The sequence below is a fragment of the Triturus cristatus genome, chromosome 7, assembly GCF_964204655.1.
Source record: "Triturus cristatus chromosome 7, aTriCri1.1, whole genome shotgun sequence".
NCBI classification, from domain to species: Eukaryota; Metazoa; Chordata; class Amphibia; order Caudata; family Salamandridae; genus Triturus; species Triturus cristatus.
In genome coordinates this window covers 1,524,718,131-1,524,739,083 of record NC_140590.1, presented here as the reverse complement: position 1 = coordinate 1,524,739,083, position 20,953 = coordinate 1,524,718,131, and the positions used below count along the sequence as shown (strand labels likewise).

The window sequence follows — 20,953 nt, the reverse complement described above, 5'->3', positions numbered from 1 at the left end:
GTATGGAGAATTTATAAGTGCTTGGGAATTGGCAGAGTAATTTGATAAGTACATAGTACTGGCTGGGTGATTAGAGGAGTGCATAGCTAGTGACAGGAAGATTTCTGGACTACATCAGTACTACCTGGGTAATTGAAAGAGTGAATCAGTAGTGTGTAGGTGGTTAGAGGACTGCATGAGTAGTGCACAGGGGACTCTTGCACTGCATATGTTAGTGCCTGGGTCATTGCATGAGTACATGGGTACTGACTGAATGATTAGAATACTACAAGGAGAGTGCATGGTGAATTTATAAGTGCTTGGTTTATTGCATGAGTACATGGGTAGTTCTCGGCTTATTGGGAGAGTGCATGGGGAGTGCCTGTGTGATTTCATAACTGTTTGGGTAGTGACGGAGTGATTTAATGAATACTTGGATACTAACTGGGTGATTGCAGAATATGGAATCAGTCAATCATTACTCATGTAGTTTTAAAATCACCTAGACACTACCTTTGCACTCTTCTTATCGGTCAGGCACCCCTCAATAGTTCACTAAGCATACATATAACTGTATAAATACAATTTGAACACATAGATGAGTCATTACATATTATCTAGTTAAGTAGACAAGTACAACACGCCTGCAAAGGGTAATATGTGGTGGTTTACTTTTGAGCTACATCTTGACCATTCTATCTACAAATATGCGACATCATTAAACTATACCTCTCAACAGACTTAAGAAAGAAGGCTAATTGACAACACCTTTTATGAGCATTTTTAAAACCACTCTTTTATTCTACATCTTCACCTTTATATCTAGAATTATGTGGCATCATTCAACTATACCTTTGTTTAGACTAAAAAAAGAAGCCTAGTTAAGAGCACCTTATGTCACCATTCTATCTTAAAATATATGGCCTCATTTAACTTTACCTTTTGTTCAAACTAATAAAAGAAACCTAATTGTTAACACCTTATATGATCATCTTTCAAACAGCACAGTTGTGCTGTATCTTTACCAAACTATTAATAATTATGCATCATTCAACTATACCTTTGTAGAGACAACAAAAAATAAAGCCTAATAAACTACACCTTATATAAACATCTTTCAAACTGCACATTTGTACTGCATCTTCAACCAACTATCTAAAAATATGCAGCATCATTTAATTATACCTTTGTACAGACTTAAAAAACAAGCTTAATTAATAACATCGGTAATCATCTTAAAAAATACACATATTACTGTAGAGACTCTTTTTTAAACAACATTTAAGTACAATGAAACAACTCCAATATACATCTCTACATGTAATAATATATTTCAAACAACACACTTTTAGAATAATGTCATTTAAAAAAAATAAACCTCACAAATTTGTAACTCACCTTGCAAATAAATGTGTTGAATGAAAAATCTCACAAACTCCGACAGGATTTTATTTTACACACAATCAATATAATGCACCAGACTCAGCAAGGTAAAACCAGTAATGGCAAGGTTTCCCTCTCTTTCTCCATACAAATACACATAGGCAACAAATAACATTGCTTCCCAGAGTTTTTCAAATTGTAAAACACATTTCCATTGGTTACACATAAGAACCCTTAGCAACTGACTTCTTCCCCCATTCTGCCTAATGCCAGTTTCCATAGCAACACTTCAAGGAACATTCAACTTTACTGACAGGTCACAGGTTCACCATATTTTCAAGTTCACCACACAATGTTGCAAATGTAAACAGCAGGTGTGGTTGGCTTTGCAAAACATGACCTTATCCTTTCTACTGTACCATTCAAACATTTTGTACTAACCCATAAGAAACATGCTTTTTAAACAAAGTAAAATGCACCCTATTTTTAAAAGTACAATGTACTTAAACAGCCAATCAATTCTCTACTTTCTTAAAAACAGCATCTTCTCCACCATTTTAGATACCTCTCATTCTACCAACTGATTACCTCAGCTACAGACATCTTTTGATTACTTACATACATCCCTTCAAGATGCTTTCTGTGTGGATTGTTGGCACAGCTATGTTTTCTGGTGCAAAAGGTATTCTGAACGCAGAGGCATTGACAAAGACCTAGCTTTACAAAATGTAGACATTAAATGGATTGGACAGAGAGGATTAAAGTGGCATCAATTAATGCCTTTGATTAAAACCTTTTTGCACCTCCAACCTCCTGACCTCATGATTGTGCACTGTGGTGGCAACGACCTAGGCACATTGACTGGGGTAGGTCTGGAAATGCTAATGAAGGACACCTTTGCAGAATTGATATTGCTTTTCCCCCAAACTGTCTTTGTATACTCTAACATATGACAAAGACAGAAATGGAAGTGGTTCAATCAATTTTGTCCTCAGATTGAGAAATCTAGAAATAATTTCAATAAAGCTGTTTCTGCTTACCTCAAAGACCATATCTATAACAACAATCTACGTTTCCATATGGATGGCATCTACAGAAGTGATGGAGTACAATTCGCTGACCAAGGCAACAGAGTGTTTCTCAACAACCTGAAGCTCTACATCCACACTTACATGTAGCTACAACAATTTCCCAATGAAAACAAGGGCTCTTTTTAGAGCTACCCAGTAACCCAACATATATTCTCGGTTTATATTAAAAAAAATCTTAATTATTTTTGCTTGGAGTCGCACATCCATCGCGTTCACACTAGGGCCACGCTGGGAGGCACGCACTCATTGCGTTCACACTAGGGGACACGCTGGGAGCCACGCACCCATCACGTTCACACTTGAGGCCGTGCTGGGAGCCGCGCACCCATTGCGTTCACACTTGGGGCCGCGCTGGGAACTGCGCACCCATCGCGTTCACACTAGGGGGCTGCGCTGAGAGCTGCGCTAGGGTCGCGACTCCAAACTTTGACAGAAAAAAAAACCTGTCCACTTCCATTAATTTATATTCACCCCGGGGACCCCATCCCCCAGGGCATGCCCTGGGGGGGTGGTGGTCCCCAGGGCCACTATGGGCTCCTGGAGGTGGCCACGCAGCCCCCCTTCCAACATTTTTAAAACCCGGGGAGGTGGTGGTCCCCAGGGCTTGGGGGTCCGTAACGGACCCCCAAATTTCAATTTTTAGTGCTCCGGGGAAGTGGTGGTCCCCGGTGCTAGGGGGAGCCCCCAAGCCCCCCACCCATTATTTAATAACCCCACACTCCATTTTTGTTTTTTTCTCACACAAAGTCGCGCGCCCTCTATTTAATAAAAAAAATGGGGCCTAGGGGGTCAGGATGTTCCTACCCTGCCGCCTTTTCTTGTTTTTCATCCTTTTTTGAACAGATTTCTTCTGACTCGGTAACCAAGTCACAAAATGGCTGCCAACAGTTCTTGGTTTGGAGTGTTGGCAGCCAATGAGAATAAAGCTCGTGCTCTGGAGGGTTCGCAAACCCATAGCGCCCACAGATATCAAAACTTTTTCTAATTTCTCATGAACTACTGAACAGATTTACACCTTTTAGCCAAGTTTGGTGTAGTTCTGTTCAGTAGTTCGGGCTGTAGCTTTGTCTTAAGTTTCCTATGGAAATTAACATGGGAAAAACGCGTTTGGGACGCCCTTTTTTCGGCCCCGCTTGACAAATCACCCCGAAACTTTCAAGACAGGAGCTGAACGGAGAGTTTTGAAAATTTCATGTAGATTCGTCAACCGGCGCTAAAGTTATTTGGAAAAGAAAAACGCTTTTTGAATAGAAACGAGGTCCTAACTATAACTACCTACTGGCGCTAGCAGTGCATTGCGGGTGCGCGAGTTATAGTTAGCTGAACTAACTATAACGGCCAAATTTCTCTGGTTTTGTACGAATAAAATGTCCAACTAACTATAACGTCCCTGAAACCTGTGTTTTTTTTCAGTGAAAAAAAATATATATATGTGTGTGTGTGTCTTTGTGTGTGCGTGTGTGTGTGTGTGCATATTAATCTTTTCTTTGTAGGGACAACTGGATTGCTGAAAATACTCTCCTACAGGTTTAGATTGTAAGGTGGTGCTCTAAAATGCTTTTTAAAGCAGTACATTTGCCATGGACTAGAAAAAAATGACCCACTGTGTGTTAGTAAAGTGCTTATGACACACTCAGTTCTCGCTTTTAGTTTAATAAGGTGTATTCACATGTATGAGTACAGTATAAAATGAAGAACTCTCCTTATATTTGATTCATTTATGTTGCAGAATTTAAAAATGCATTTAGGATAAGTTGCTCAATTAGCATGACTGTAATCCTTAACCTTATAGTTAAGACATTTAATACTAAACGTGGAAGTTGTTTTCGACATGTTTTTCTTCTTTGCAGGTGCGGACCAAAGCATTCTTAGCTAGTGAAAGGCACATTGTATTCTTGAGATAGTGAGGCGAGGAAGAACTGGCAAGATCAATTAAACCTAATGAAGAACAAAGGGAGTACTAGCAGTTGGTGATATCTGCTGAAGGGAGGAATCCAAGGACACTTCAGAAGCAGAGACTGGAAGACAGGAAGATCGTACCTGGCGCAAAGAACCTTTATGTGAAATTGTAATAACAAGTTGAATGATGTGATGTCATGCTTCTCGACTTTTTGTGTTTTTCTTATTAGTGAACTCACCTTGAAGTTAGTTAGATGCCCCTTTGACTTGTAGAGGTATAGATCTCTTCAGACAGTTCTGATTGTGTGGCTTCGGGCCATAGATGATCTTTGCCTACAGAACTTCTGCAGAGGTTCTGATGCTGACACCTTTCTCTTTTCTCTGATTTAATTGGGTTTACCCTATTCTTAGTTCAGTATTGGGTTTGGAAGATTTTGTGAATCTCTTCCATGTATGGGAAGAACGATCAAGAGTATTCGTACAGTCATCAAATATTATTTAAAATGTTCTGTATCACGGCTACAGAAATCCTTATATGTTCTTTGTTATTGAGGACCAAAATTGTATGACGGTTTGGTCTTCCTTTGAGAATACTATATGTTTATAGTATGTTTTTGTGAATGGTTTACAATAGTTTGCCTTTGAGTTTCTAATAAATCTTTTCCAACTTCGTGATACAGACTCTGACTATTAATGTGTGGTCCAATTGATCACACTGTCTAAGAGATTCAAGATTTGTCATTAACCCCTTTTCCTCTCAGGTACAAAAAATGGCCTATTGACCTGAGTAAATTGCAATGATTGACCCAGAGCGTTTTCACTAGTTTTGATCTTTTTGTAGATAGTACTGATCTTGTTAAAACATGTCAAAGGCGCATACACACAGAGGGCGCCATACGCGTTCTCTTTTTTAGTCTCTCTTGTTTGCACTGTTTTACTCTCCTAAAAATCTGCTTAATGTATTTTTCATCTGAGAAGATCTTTCATTGAGCGTCAGTTAATTGCTATTAACGCCCTATGCTTTGATGGACTTTGAAATGAAACTATTTGTCAAAGCACTCTGGGTGTTGTATTCATGTTTTGCGTCAATTCAACTGATTGGACTAACAGACAGGGGGCCTTGTTTACAACAAAATGACTCAGTGCGGCATCGCAAGCCATTTTGCTGTGCCGAGCTCATCATTGTAAAAGCACAGGGATGCGCCATGTTTACAACAATATGATGCATCACTGTGCTTTCCCCTGTGCTAGGGGACAATTGGCTGCCTTGCGCCAATGCAGGCACCCTTGCACCATGGTGCACAGATGTCTGCATTGCGAAGGGACACCTTCCTGCACAAAAACACTCATTGATGATGTTTTCCTCTTTCTATGTGCGCTGCAAAATTCAGCACACATAGAAAGAGGAAAAAACGAGGAAAAATAAAAGTATTTCTCCTGGTTGCACCTCCTTACGCCATCCGATGGGGAGGCGTAAGATTCTGACACATTCGCAGGTTTACAAAATGTTGTATATCTGGGAATAAGGCAGAATCCATGGGTGTTGCATGAGAACACCCACAGCAACACCCATGGCATCACACAAAGTGATGAGTTAAAAGGGGCCATATTTACAAAGCCATAATAAGCCACGCAGGGTGGCCTTGTAAATATGGGGCAGCACACTGCGCCCCCGGTGCATCAAAAAAAGTGACGCATCGGTGGCGCAAGGGGCTTGTAAATAAGCCTCTTGGAATCAATTATTTGGACGTGAAAAGTTTAGGCCTTGAGTGAGTGTCCAAAATGACCCAGAAATTTATTAGGTGGATGCACAATTATTTCTTCATTAATTATACATTTCTTTTGTCCATCTCAATATCTTTCACAAGTGAAAATTTCAGGTAAAATCAGACATTTCCTTTCTCAACCAAAAAGACAGTTGCTAACTGGTGAATAGGGAAAATGTAATTTGATTAAAAAACACATTGGTATGATAGATTAAACTTACAAAGCGCTTCCTTAGGTGGTAATCAAGCAAACATTTGTGATAGACTTTGCCAATAGAAATGGCCTGAACAGCACATCAGTCTAATCACTAATTAACCTGGTTAAAATATTAAAAATACCTTTTGATTGATTATTAAGACGGCAGATGGGATATAATGGGTCCTATTCATAAAGATTTTACTGTGACTTACTCCTGTAATCTCCTGAATTCCTGTAGTAAGACAGGAGTAAACAAAGGAATACCTCTAAAATTCCTCTAAAGATTATTATCTGGTTATCAATGACTCACACTAAACTCTTCTAATTATGGGGAGCCAATGGTGCCAGTAAAATGAGAGTACTGGAACGGTAAGTCACACCTGCTCATACACCAATCTTTGTGAATTTGACCAACTTCGTGTAGTAACAGGGATGTAATGAGTACATGGACTTCACTGTCTACATACCATGCTAAACAATAAAAATGTAGTAGTATGATCCAGAAAGCAGTCTGAGGTGGGATATAGGGACTAATTAAATTGATTGGTTGACTTATGATCCATAAACATATAGGTAACATTATATATTATCGTTAAGTTGCAAAAGAATAACTCAAGAGATATAGCGCTCCACCAAAGCTGACAGTTGGTCAACTTTGATAGAACATTGTGGGCCACAATTCGTGATTGTCATGGCAGTAACCCGCAAATTAATGTAATTGATGTTACTGTGTGGCAATCTGTTATTTTATACAATCTTAAGTCTATGACAACCTTCTTTAATTTTTAACCCGTTTTGTTTCATAGGTCTCACTATGTAAGTCATCCCTTTCAGTATGGGTCTCATTGGTTCGCCCCTGTCCAAGATTGGGATTGAGCTGGTGGATTTGCCGGATTTGCCGTAAGTCGTGGCCAGCATGAGGATCATGACCCAGATGGGCACCGACGTCTTGAGAGTCCTGGGCAGCGGGGAGTTTGTGAAATGTCTACATTTGGTCGACTACCCCTTACCGCTGAAAGTATGTTAGTGGCGTGGTCTTGTGGTCATTACCTAGGCTGACATGTGACAGGTGGCAGTGAGTCCAGGCACATTAGTAAGGCATCTTCTCGTGTGTCCACAGAGCACTTGGTGAACAACTGGCCCTGTAACCCGGATATAACACTCATCGCATGCAGGCAGATTGTGGCCTTCAGCAGCGGCTACAGAGGAACCTCCTGGTTGGAGGAAAAAGTGATTTGCTCTGAGGATCGCCAGTAGGATTGCGTTTCCATTACCACTTGCCACTAAGTTTACATCCTTGTGTTACTTTCTACTTTTCCATCATTTGTTTTGAGATATGTGATGTAACACATATCCATAAAAAATTAGGTCAAACTACTTCACTAACTCAATGCAAAAATTGATAGTACTGTAATAAAATAAATACGGTAAGGACAGCACTAATAACGTTGAGAAGTGATCACCAAATGAGGCTAAGGATATATCTAAATATACTCTCATGAACGAAATTGTGAAAGTGATCTGGTGAACACCAATACCTACTTTCATTGTGCAGAATACAAAAAACATTTTAAGTCATAATATGCAGAGGGAAAACTACATAAGGCAAAGAGGTTGGGGCAAGAAATAAGTCAATGGGGAAGCAGCAGCAATGTAAAATATGAATCAGGACGTGCAGTCACTGGGGGAACAGGACCTATGATACACAAAGCAGAATGAGAACAGGATATTAGACACAGCAAATTTTTCAGAGATGGAATAGAATATGCAGGAAAGACAGTAGTAAACAGAATATGTGTGGAATGAAGGGGAAAAGTACAAAAGTAAGTGGTGTAAAACCAGAAATGCAGGTGCCACCATGTAGCCCACCGTGGAATACCATTTATAGTGTAAAGAAAATTAAGCTCTGCCTAAGCTCTTTAAAGATGAGAGATGACAGTGTCCATAAACATGGTAATTCAGTTGCAAGTGACCAATTGGAATACAACATATTTAAGCATGAGAGAAATATACCTCCATTTCCAGTGTAACTTTCATGTATAATAAGTGAGAACATATGACAAGGATTTTCTGTATTATTGAACTGTTCTCAAGCAGGTATGTTAATGTGAATTAATACATTGAACACCCTGTAGTGAGCAAATACATCTCTATTTTCAACAGATAATGGACAACATAAGGGTGAGAAGAAATATTTTGCATCCACCTTTCCTAGAGCGTATGGAAAAAACAACTTGGCCATGATGAATCCAACATTGCCTGGATGGAGAAGTGAGTTTGTAGGAGATTACATTGCCTGGATGAAATTTGATGACCTGGGTGATCTACCTCTCTTTAAAGCTCCAGTTTACTCAGTTGGGGTGCACTTTGAATGGTACATATCTTTCTTTCCTTTCTAATCACTTAAGATTTTGTATTTGAGGTCACCACAGAGCTATTAATCCAAAGACGGGATTGTTCTGGGTTGCTCCTCAAAATTCTGTGGCTGATATGCAGACCTATCAACTCACACTGTATCACCATGTGTCACACAATATCTGCTCTCTTCATTCAGTCACCCATTGAGTAGCCAATATCACACGGTGAGCACCATGTGAGCCGGAAACACCTACCTAGAGAGGCCCTACGATTTTCAATCCAACACCGATTTCACAACCTTTATGAGTTTCCGACAACAGGTGGCTTCAGTAACTTTTTGTGTTTGGTGCAATAGGAATAAGTTGCTAACTCCTCCTCAAGCCCCACCTGTCTCATTGCCCACCAAACCTGCTCCGGGTGTGACTTCCTGAAAGCTCTACCCTCATTTCCAGGCCCAACCCTCTCCAAGTCCCTCCTGCCTCATCTGACATGATGAAAAATGATTCCAAGTTAGTAGGTCTGAGAAATGTGTGTCATCCTCTTCAAGCTTTATTTGACTGGCCTATTGAAAAATATTTAAATGTATAAATAGGCCACTTTCGCTCTGTCAAGCAAATGTGCCTTAAAAGAGCTCTCAACTTGTGGGAACAAGCTTTATATGGATATTATTTTAAAAAGTTTTCAGAATATCAGCGTAAATCTCCCTAATACTACAAAAACATTGATTGACATCAATCATCACTGATCTTCATTATGAAATAGAGAAGGAGCTTCTCGACTTGGAAAAACAGAATTAAACAACTTTGAGCTGCTGGTCAAAGAGAGATATATTCTGTAAACAGGTTCACAATAGAAAGAAATTTAAAGCACTGAGTAGCATGTTACTGCAGAGGCTTAATTTCATTTCTGTTGGATGTGCATTGTATGGGCATTTTATTGGCTTACTTAGGGAATTGTTAGAGACCCAGAGGTAGAGTTTGAGACTCTAAAGCTGCATCTCAAATGTTTAGAATAAATATTGACATTTATCTCCATAATAAGCATATTTTAGATTTTCCTATGCAGTTGGAGTAACTGGGCGCTCTTGAGTTTTTATGTGACAACACTTAAAATGATAATTTTGCAAAAAACAATCTGCTTCAACTCAGGGAGTTCTGAAAAGGGTGTGTGTGAAAGTAACAAAGGGGAAGGTTAGCATTGTGGTTAGCAGTCTGGAATATGAAACCATGAACCAACAAGTGAAATTATGCAAGTTACAGCTGGTTAGCCAAATGTTTGCAAATGACAGGCTGCAACTATTTTATCTAGCCATGAGTCAGCTGGCTGGATAGTAGCTGAGTGTACAATGATGTAGGAGGTGAAGCTATAAGCCTATATATTTATCTATATATTAAAAACGTCTAATATATATATATATATATATATATATATATATATATATATATATATATATATATATATAATATATATATATATATATATATATATTTATATACATATATACTGCACACAAGACTGTCAAAGTGGTTTGGCGATGCACTCTGTTATCAGTGGTAGCAGTGGGGGTAGACAAAATCCCCTGGTCAATTGCACACCCAAGTGGAAGAACAACCAGTTTTTCGTCAACTTGGATGTGCTATATATATATTTTTTTTTCATAGCAATTTCTCTAGATATTGATAAGTCTTAGCTAAACAGAGCATATGTATCGCTCATATGCTATGCCTATTTTAACATATTTTGCTATGTCATATTTACCTAGATTAAATATTTTTCCATCACTGGTCTGTGTAGAATCAACTTCTTATGCGTCAATTTAAAAAAGGTATATAGGATTCCCTCTCTATGTCTTCACTTGGTGCTATATTTCAATTGATACAGATTAATAGGGCAGAGTAACTTTCTCATTACGAAGAGGTTAAAGCAGGTAACCGTAAAACTCAGTTCTCGGGTCAGAAAATTGATTAATGCCATTTGTTACTGTTTGTTGGAACTCAAAGATGCGCTGCTAAAACTTAAGAGACAACAGCGCAAGTGATGGGTCAATTGGATGAGCTTCTACACAATGTACAAGATATTGAATGGAAATAAGAAGATAGAGAGAGTCATAAACGTAGAAACAACTTACAGGTTTTAGGACTAAAGGAAGTGGAAAAGGGTAATGATCTCTATCAATTATTTGGCATCCTATTCCAAAAAGCATTAACTGATTTATCATATTGGGTCTTTGATCATTCTCAAATTAAGCAGTCAGAGGTTTCCACCCTGAAAAAGCTCTAGTTGAGGTTCAGGGACACAACCCTGTGCCATTAAAATATACATATATATTTTGACTATTTCTTATCCTACACTGAATATTTTCAAGAGCTCGACCCTCTGTACCTGTCATGGTCATTACAATTGCCTTCTCTGCCCATTCTGACTTATGCTACTTAACAGTTGAATGGAGTTGGCAATTTCATAGAGTGAGTCATCCTTTGCAGGAGAACCCACCAAATGTAGGGTGTTTAGACATGGGTGAACATATTATTGCACCAGCGAAGCTTAGGTTAATTATCTACCAGAGAAATGGAAGGGGGGGGTATGTCAAGTCTCACAATCACAGGAACAATGCATGTAATGTGTATTAATAATGGAAATTAGTTATTTTCTGATATGGGGCACCTTTGGACAACTATGACTGATGTGGATTGAGACTTGATATCTGTCTAGCATGTTTAGAATTGACCTCTTTTTCTCATTGCTATTTTCCTTGAAAGATAAGGGCATTGCAGATATTATTGTTATATGGGCTTGGCAGCCTAGCACAAATAGAGATAGGCAGATCATTGGGCAATATGTCCTTCCCTTATACTCAGTCTTTCTTTATAAGTGGTAGAGGAAGGTTATGATGGCCCTGCATTCCTGTCACTCTATTCAGCAGCTAGCATTTTGCCCGAGAGAGGATGGGGTTTCCCAATGAAGATGGGGTAAGGTTTGCAGGTTACCCGTTTTCCAGGGTATGTCTGAGATTTGAAGGTTTGTGCTTTGTATCAAAAAGAGGAAGAATGAAAGGAAATGTATATGATCAAAGGAGTTCCCTCAGCAGGGCTTAAGTACCACTAAGCTTTGATCACTAATGAAATATTGTTAGCTGGAGTGCCAGTGGCCCCAATACCCCAGTAAGATTTATTCAGATTGTGCTTTGTCTAATTCAACAGAGTATTATCTGCTATATACAAACTCACATTGCTTTTGAAGATTGTGCATTATTAAGATAATTGGGTTTTGATCTGATTATGAGTACCTCACAGCAAGTATGTATTAGAGGTGTCTCCATCTTGGCCAAAAATGGTCTGTTGGCGTGCTTAAATCATTACTTATGGCCAGAGGAGACAGCCAATTTCTCATATTCTTCAAGAACATAAGTTATATTGTGTATGTTCACAGATCATCAGTTTTGGGGCAAAGAAAGTGAGGAACAATTATATGGCTCAACATTATCAAAAGTGTAATTATGAACAGAGGGTATGCCCTCTGTAGGGCCTCTGATCAAAGTTTAAATCACTAATTAACTAGTCTTAGCTATAATGCCTATGGCCTCAATATCCACAGTAAGCGAAGATTGGGCCAGGTTGTGTTTTATCTAATTAAAGAGAGTATTTTCCGCTTATTACAAACTCATAATACTTTTGATGACTGCCCATTATTTTGGTAATTGGGTTTTGATCTGATTAGGTGTATCTCACTCCAAATATCAATTAGAGGTATCTCCAGCTTGGCCAACAAATGCTCTGTGTAGTGCTTAAATCGGCTGCATATGGCCAGGGAAGATGGGCAATTGCTCAGAGTCTTCACAAGCAGAAGTTCTATGTTTTCAGGGCCATGTATGGCCCCAATGCTGGTGGTTATTTTTTTGGTTGATGATTTCAATTCTGTTATGGATTACAATCTAGGTTCCATACAACATATTTTGCTATGTCATATTTACCTAGATTAAATATTTTTCCATCACTGGTCTGTGTAGAATCAACTTCTTATGCGTCAATTTAAAAAAGGTATATAGGTTTCCCTCTCTATGTCTTCACTTGGTGCTATATTTCAATTGATACAGATTAATAGGGCAGAGTAACTTTCTCATTACGAAGAGGTTAAAGCAGGTAACCGTAAAACTCAGTTCTCGGGTCAGAAAATTGATTAATGCCATTTGTTACTGTTTGTTGGAACTCAAAGATGCGCTGCTAAAACTTAAGAGACGACAGCGCAAGTGATGGGTCAATTGGATGAGCTTCTACACAATGTACAAGATATTGAATGGAAATAAGAAGATAGAGAGAGTCATAAACGTAGAAACAACTTACAGGTTTTAGGACTAAAGGAAGTGGAAAAGGGTAATGATCTCTATCAATTATTTGGCATCCTATTCCAAAAAGCATTAACTGATTTATCATATTGGGTCTTTGATCATTCTCAAATTAAGCAGTCAGAGGTTTCCACCCTGAAAAAGCTCTAGTTGAGGTTCAGGGACACAACCCTGTGCCATTAAAATATACATAGATATTTTGACTATTTCTGATCCTACACTGAATATTTTCAAGAGCTCGACCCTCTGTACCTGTCATGGTCATTACAATTGCCTTCTCTGCCCATTCTGACTTATGTTACTTAACAGTTGAATGGAGTTGGCAATTTCATAGAGTGAGTCATCCTTTGCAGGAGAACCCACCAAATGTAGGGTGTTTAGACATGGGTGAACATATTATTGCACCAGCGAAGCTTAGGTTAATTATCTACCAGAGAAATGGAAGGGGGGGTATGTCAAGTCTCACAATCACAGGAACAATGCATGTAATGTGTATTAATAATGGAAATTAGTTATTTTCTGATATGGGGCACCTTTGGACAACTATGACTGATGTGGATTGAGACTTGATATCTGTCTAGCATGTTTAGAATTGACCTCTTTTTCTCATTGCTATTTTCCTTGAAAGATAAGGGCATTGCAGATATTATTGTTATATGGGCTTGGCAGCCTAGCACAAATAGAGATAGGCAGATCATTGGGCAATATGTCCTTCCCTTATACTCAGTCTTTCTTTATAAGTGGTAGAGGAAGGTTATGATGGCCCTGCATTCCTGTCACTCTATTCAGCAGCTAGCATTTTGCCCGAGAGAGGATGGGGTTTCCCAATGAAGATGGGGTAAGGTTTGCAGGTTACCTGTTTTCCAGGGTATGTCTGAGATTTGAAGGTTTGTGCTTTGTATCAAAAAGAGGAAGAATGAAAGGAGATTTATATGATCAAAGGAGTTCCCTCAGCAGGGCTTAAGTACCACTAAGCTTTGATCACTAATGAAATATTGTTAGCTGGAGTGCCAGTGGCCCCAATACCCCAGTAAGATTTATTCAGATTGTGCTTTGTCTAATTCAACAGAGTATTATCTGCTATATACAAACTCACATTGCTTTTGAAGATTGTGCATTATTAAGATAATTGGGTTTTGATCTGATTATGAGTACCTCACAGCAAGTATGTATTAGAGGTGTCTCCATCTTGGCCAAAAATGGTCTGTTGGCGTGCTTAAATCATTACTTATGGCCAGAGGAGACAGCCAATTTCTCATATTCTTCAAGAACATAAGTTATATTGTGTATGTTCACAGATCATCAGTTTTGGGGCAAAGAAAGTGAGGAACAATTATATGGCTCAACATTATCAAAAGTGTAATTATGAACAGAGGGTATGCCCTCTGTAGGGCCTCTGATCAAAGTTTAAATCACTAATTAACTAGTCTTAGCTATAATGCCTATGGCCTCAATATCCACAGTGAGCGAAGATTGGGCCAGGTTGTGTTTTATCTAATTAAAGAGAGTATTTTCCGCTTATTACAAACTCATAATACTTTTGATGACTGCCCATTATTTTGGTAATTGGGTTTTGATCTGATTAGGTGTATCTCACTCCAAATATCAATTAGAGGTATCTCCAGCTTGGCCAACAAATGCTCTGTGTAGTGCTTAAATCGGCTGCATATGGCCAGGGAAGATGGGCAATTGCTCAGAGTCTTCACAAGCAGAAGTTCTATGTTTTCAGGGCCATGTATGGCCCCAATGCTGGTGGTTATTTTTTTGGTTGATGATTTCAATTCTGTTATGGATTACAATCTAGGTTCCATACATCACTGGTCAACCCCATGTATGCAGGTGTCACAAGTGCTATACTTAAGTGAATTCAAGTACATGGGCTTAGTGATGCATGGAAGCTACAGAAACGCATCTGCCAGTATATACCTATTATTCTTCTGCCCATAGACACTACTCTTGTATTGATATGGCCTTTGTTTCACACACTAGCCTGTGGCATATATGCATGGCAGAATGTCCCAGGTTAAGTCTGATCGTGACTTCTTGTTACTAACTGCCCAATTGGGTCTAGTCATGATGTGGCAATTTGGGCATGCCCTGATTAGCAACTTGGAATTTTGTAACTATATGGAGCTGTTTCTAAAGTAGTTCTTTTTATGTACCTTAGGAGCAACACCAGTTAATATTCTATGAGCTGCTTTAAAAGTATATACATGCAGTACCCGATTAGGATGGGACCACCACCACGGCAGTCGGATTCCGCACCTTTAACGTTGCGGCGATTGCTGCTGACAGCAGCAACGCCGCGATGTCTAAAAGGGCATGTTGTGCATTTCACTCTACTACATGGCAGGCAATAACCTGTGCCTGCCACTTGATGCAGTAAAATGCAGGGGGCACCATGGGTACCCCCCAAGTGCACCCACACCTCCCCCCAACACAAGGGGGGCCCGCAAAAGGCCCCAAAACCAAACTCCGCATGCCTTTTAATGGAGAGTGCATCGCCGCGGAAAGGCTGGCTGGAGACCTCATCCTAATTTGGAGGACAGTGCTTGCTAGGCACCGCAAGCATTTTATGGATGCAGACCGCTCCGCCGGGCAATCGTAACGATTGCCTGTGGTGGTTCCGTGGCGGACGGACTTTGCCTTTGCCACGGTCGCTGTCTGGGTCCCACCGCCATCATAATCTGGCATTGGGAGAATCGCGGTCCACAGGGCTGTCGGAGCTCACCTCTGTGCCGGCGGTGGCGATTGTTCCACGATTGTAATCAGCCCCTATGACTCATATTAACACTGCCATCTCACTATTATATTTTACCAATTTGCTGAATAAACAGGATTATCTTTCTCAGTGCTGAGAAGGCCTTTGACAGGGTATCCTGGTGATTTCTTTGGCTGGTTATGACAAATTTGGACTTTGGAGTATTGTTCATTTGACAGATGCAGGCTTTATATACCAATCCAATTGCCAGAGTGGTTATGATGTGAAAGAATTCGGCATAGAATACACATGGCAACAGTTCAGGTGCATCTTTTCTCAGATGTTATTTGCAATATGATTGGAACCTTATTTACAACATGTTTTAAATAATAGAAACATACAGCCTGTTGTGCTCAATGGGATAGAGGTCAAACTTTCAGCTTTCACTGAGTATGGTGCTGTATATTCCTCTTACGATAGCCAGGATACTTCTTCTTAGAGCAAGAGGCTGAATGTTGTGGAAAAGTGCCTGGCTATCAACTCATTCAACTAAAACACAAATAATTATGAACTTTTAAAAAGATGAGTTTGATACCCTGATCGATCTACGATGATTTATTTCCATATACAAATGTGTAGCATTATTAGACAGGTCATCCATTTCAAATGGACTTCCCATTCAAAGCATGTTGAAAAACAATTGGAAATAATTATCTGTCTGCCTAGTGGGTGACTGCAATATAGTGAACATGAACATTCCTAAATTTCTGTATTTGTATCGATCCATTCTGCTTCTTGTCCTAAGCTCTTTTTTCATTATATGTTTGAAGGAAAGGGATGGTAATGGCCTAAATATCCTTAAAATCATGAACTTGGAAAACATTACTGTTAACAATGGAGCATATTAACATTTAAGGAAAAAACTATCACAGTAAACTGCCATACCTGTACACATATTAACTTGTGGCCTGGGCCTCCAAATTTCAAGAACACATTTCTTCATCTAATCATGGTTCATGCATTGGAGTGCAAAATGCGGCATGGAATTATGATAGCAGAACCATGTGGTGGGACAAAAAGGAAGCATTGTTCATTACTTCATTATTGTACTGCACATGATGGTATGTGATGTCTTCTAGTGATAAACTCGTAAATTAATGAGCAAGTTTAGATTTATCCTTTCTATTGATGTTATGTGATCAATGTACTTGTTACGCCAAATTTACCATAAGTTATTCAGTATCAAGATTGTTCCCCCACAGGATTATCAGTTAGAAGTTCAAAATATTTTATTGTTTTATAAATAGATTAACAAGAAACAGCCACAAAAGAATGTGAGCAAAAATGTAGCAAACAGTCACAGTAGTGATATACATATGATGTCTAATTGTGCAATGAAATGTATTGGAATTGATAACAACTGTGAAAAGAAATATAAATAATAAACATATAAACATGTATAGGGCTTCATATGGAATACTATTTTCAGAATAGTAAAAAGAAATGCATATTCGTCAAATGTTTTCCATATAAGAATTTGGATTAAAGGAGATTTTTTAGTTTTGTTAAAAGAAAAATCAATTCCTTTCCTTAGATAAAGAATCCAATCCCACCAGACTTGTACGGATAAAATGTTTTCAGATTTCTAATTCAAAGTGATAGATTTGATTGCACATGAAATAAGAAGATCAAACTATTTTTTCGTCATATATGATAAAGGCGATGCAAGGGAAAAAGATTTGTTTATAATAATTTTAAAAGTTTGGGGTGTACTAAACTTAAATATATCAGAAATTTTGTCCCAAACATTAGTCCAAAACAAGAAAATGAGCGGACAATCAAAAAAAATATGTTTTGTTGTACCAGATTCTGAATTACAATGCAAACAGTCTTGTTTACAGAAAGGTGTGCATCATATAATGACAGGAGACCAAAAGCAATTGTTTAAAAGAAATTAATTGGATTAGCAGATGGACAAGGGTAACCAACTAGAAATATTGCTGAGCCAAATTGTCTTTATACTGAGTGTGGTATAATTGATAATAAGAATAAGATTACAAAATTACACAGCTGTGAGAGGTTGGAAGGATTAGAAAGTATTTTCTTTTTATATTTTTAGATGCAATATGGCCAGAGAGCTTATGAATATTGAAAATAATCTCCATATCTGAACACGAAGGGTGAGGAATGGAGCATTTACAGGCATTGAGGATGGTGTTACATAAGATGACAAATTGACAGGAAGCAGATGCTGGAATATGATATTTGGACTGTAGCTCTGAGAAGGAGAAAACATGTTGTTATAAGATATTTGAAACGTAAAACATCCCAGCATCAATCCATGTAAACCAAGAAGAGATAGGAGTATGAAGTTTGATCTTAGAATTATACCATAGTGACATTTTTTGGAGTAGATAATTTCATTATGAAATAATGCATCAACCTTAGTATGTTTTGTTATATTTAGAATTGATAAATTTGACCCTAATTTACGAAGGTCCATAGTAAGGATTGCAGGTAGAGGAAACGGAGTAGCAATATTCTTTTCAATCAGGACCCACTTTGGCAAGACCGACGTATGAGTTTGTAAACCAATGAACACTTTGGGCAGATATTATATTTTTGAAAATCAGGAATACCAACCACCTTCTACTTTTGAGAGTTGTAATGTTTTATATTTAATTTTTGGTGGTTTGTTATTCCAAATTTATTTAATGAGAAATTTATTGAGGGACTCATAAAAAGAAGTAGGAAATGACAGAGGCAGTATAGATAGCATATATAATATTTGTGGTGTAATAACCGTCTTAATTGCTTCCAATTTTCCCCACCAGGATAAATTCAAGGAAGACCGTTTGTCTAATTTCTCTGTAATATGAGGGATTACTTTTTTGCAATTTATGTAGACAGTGTCCTTAATTTAATTTTTTTAATAAATCCCTAATTACTTTAGACTAGATGAATTCCAAATAATATTGGTATCTCTAAGCATATCTGTTGTTCAACAGACATTCAGTGGAAAAAATTCAGTTTTATTAATATTTATTGTGTATACTGAGAGTGAAGCATAATGCGCAGCATACTGGGTATAGTGGTTATGGGGTCGCTAATATAGAGTAGAACATAATCAGCATAAGCAGAAGTTTTTAGAGTAATGTTATTATCATTAATTCCAATATTGTCTGATGAATTACGTAGAAGACACAATAAAGGTTAAATGCCAGTAAAAATAATAGGGGCGAGAGAGGGAATCCTTGTCTCATGACTCTATATAAAGCAAAGGACACAGAAGTAGTACCATTAACATACGTAGTAGCTTGAGGTGAAGAATACAAAGCTTGAACCACAGAAAGAAATGTTGCTCCAAAATCAAATGCCTCCATAGTTTTAAACAACAATTTCCAATTAACTTTATCAAATGCTTTTGCAGCATCTAGAGCAAAAAAGACCAATATGGTGTTTTATTTTAGATAATGAAGCAATAGTATGTTAGACAAGTATTGTATCGTATGCTGATAAACGTACTTTCATAAAACCAGTTTGGTCTGGGTAAATGAGTTAATACCTGGGATAGTCTAAGTGCGATAATTTTTGCATGTGTTTTTCAGTCTTGATTAATATGCGAGATGGGGCAAAAGTTTGAGATTAGAGTATGGTCTTTGTCTGGTTTGGGGAGCACCATATTTGTGGCATCTTTAAATAAACCTTAAACAGAAGCATTCAAAGCAAAATCCTGAAAAAAGGATAGGAGGACTGGGGCTATTTCTGCAGAGAAAGTTTTGTAGAATTCTGCAGGAATTCCATCAGGACCAGGCACACTTTTGGACTTCGAGGATTTAATTGCAGAGTAATCTTATTCTATAGTTAAAGGGGAATCAAGAATATTTCTATCTGTAAGGGGTAGCATTGGCAAATTACACTGAGAGAGGATTTGAACAATTGTATCATCAGGAGCATCATGGGGTGTACTGTATAAGAATAAAATTCTTGGAATTCGTGAGCTATTTCTGTGGTGGATAGATGTAGGCTGCCACTTGAGGAACAAATGTCAGGAATCTGTATCTTATTTATTATAATACATAGATAGTTTTCAAAAATACGACCCGCTTTATTAGCATTAAACTGGAGATTGAACTTTCTGCTTACAAATATCAAGATTCGCTCTTTTACTAAGCAGTGTATTGTATTCATATCAAAGGGTTTGAAGTTTTAACTTAAATTGTATATCTGTAGAAGGTATAAACTGTTGTTCCACTGTTATAATTTGTATCTCTAGTAATGATAATTTGGAATTAAATAATTTATTCTCATATGCCAATATAAAGATGAAAATGCCTCGTATGTATGGTTCAAAAGCATCCCAATGAGTAATCCTGGAGGTATCTAGAAGTGTGTTGTTTTGGAAATAATCTGTGTTAGCAGCTGCCAATTTGAGTTGATTTTGGCCAGAAAGTTAAGTGTCAATATTAATTCTCCACCTATATGTATTTTGAGGGACATCAGCCAAGGTTAAAGAATTGGAAATCATATGAGTTAAATGTCTGGAGGATAATAAATAGTCAATATGTGAATATGTAGAATTAGCATTGGAGTTAGGTGTGTGAGTCACCAATGATCTAATAATTTAGTAGTTTATATAAAGCTTTTAAACAGAGCATGTTTTTGTAGAGTGTAAGTTAGCTGTGGAAATTCTGTCTAAGAGTGGGTAGGAAATTATATTAAAGTCACCTCCCATAATGATAGGTACAGGGTCTATAGTATGTCTTTCGGATGTAATTGTTTGCCAAAAATGGGGGTCATCTTGAGTGGGAGCATAAATATTGACTAAATGGAGAGCAGACTTTTCACTTTGGATATGAACATAAATGTAACGGGCATTTAAAATGGAAAATTGTAATTTATGAGAGAAAAGGAAAGCGACACCGCTTTTGCGACGAGAACCTGGAAACTATGACTCCCACCCACGAATTAGTCATAGATGCTAAGATGGTATCATCAATATGGGTTTCTTGTACAAAAGAGATTTCAGATTTATATCTGTATAAATAATCGAGAACTTTGTATCGTTTTGCTGGATGTTGTAGGCAGTTAACATTAAGGACCCGAGTTTGGTGGTGTGGGAGCAGGACTGCCAAGCCACCGCCCCCACAATGCCAAACCGTGTGCATACAGCCTGCCACATAATGACTGTAACAGTCACTGTCATGTTCTTTGGCAGTCCCATTACAGAGCCTA

At 38.1% G+C, this 20,953-nt stretch overlaps 1 pseudogene; it reads left to right on the top strand.

Moving 5' to 3' along the window:
* The window catches only part of LOC146812298 (phosphoenolpyruvate carboxykinase, cytosolic [GTP]-like), a 74,593-nt pseudogene that overhangs the window by 17,294 nt on the left and 36,346 nt on the right, over positions 1-20,953 (top strand).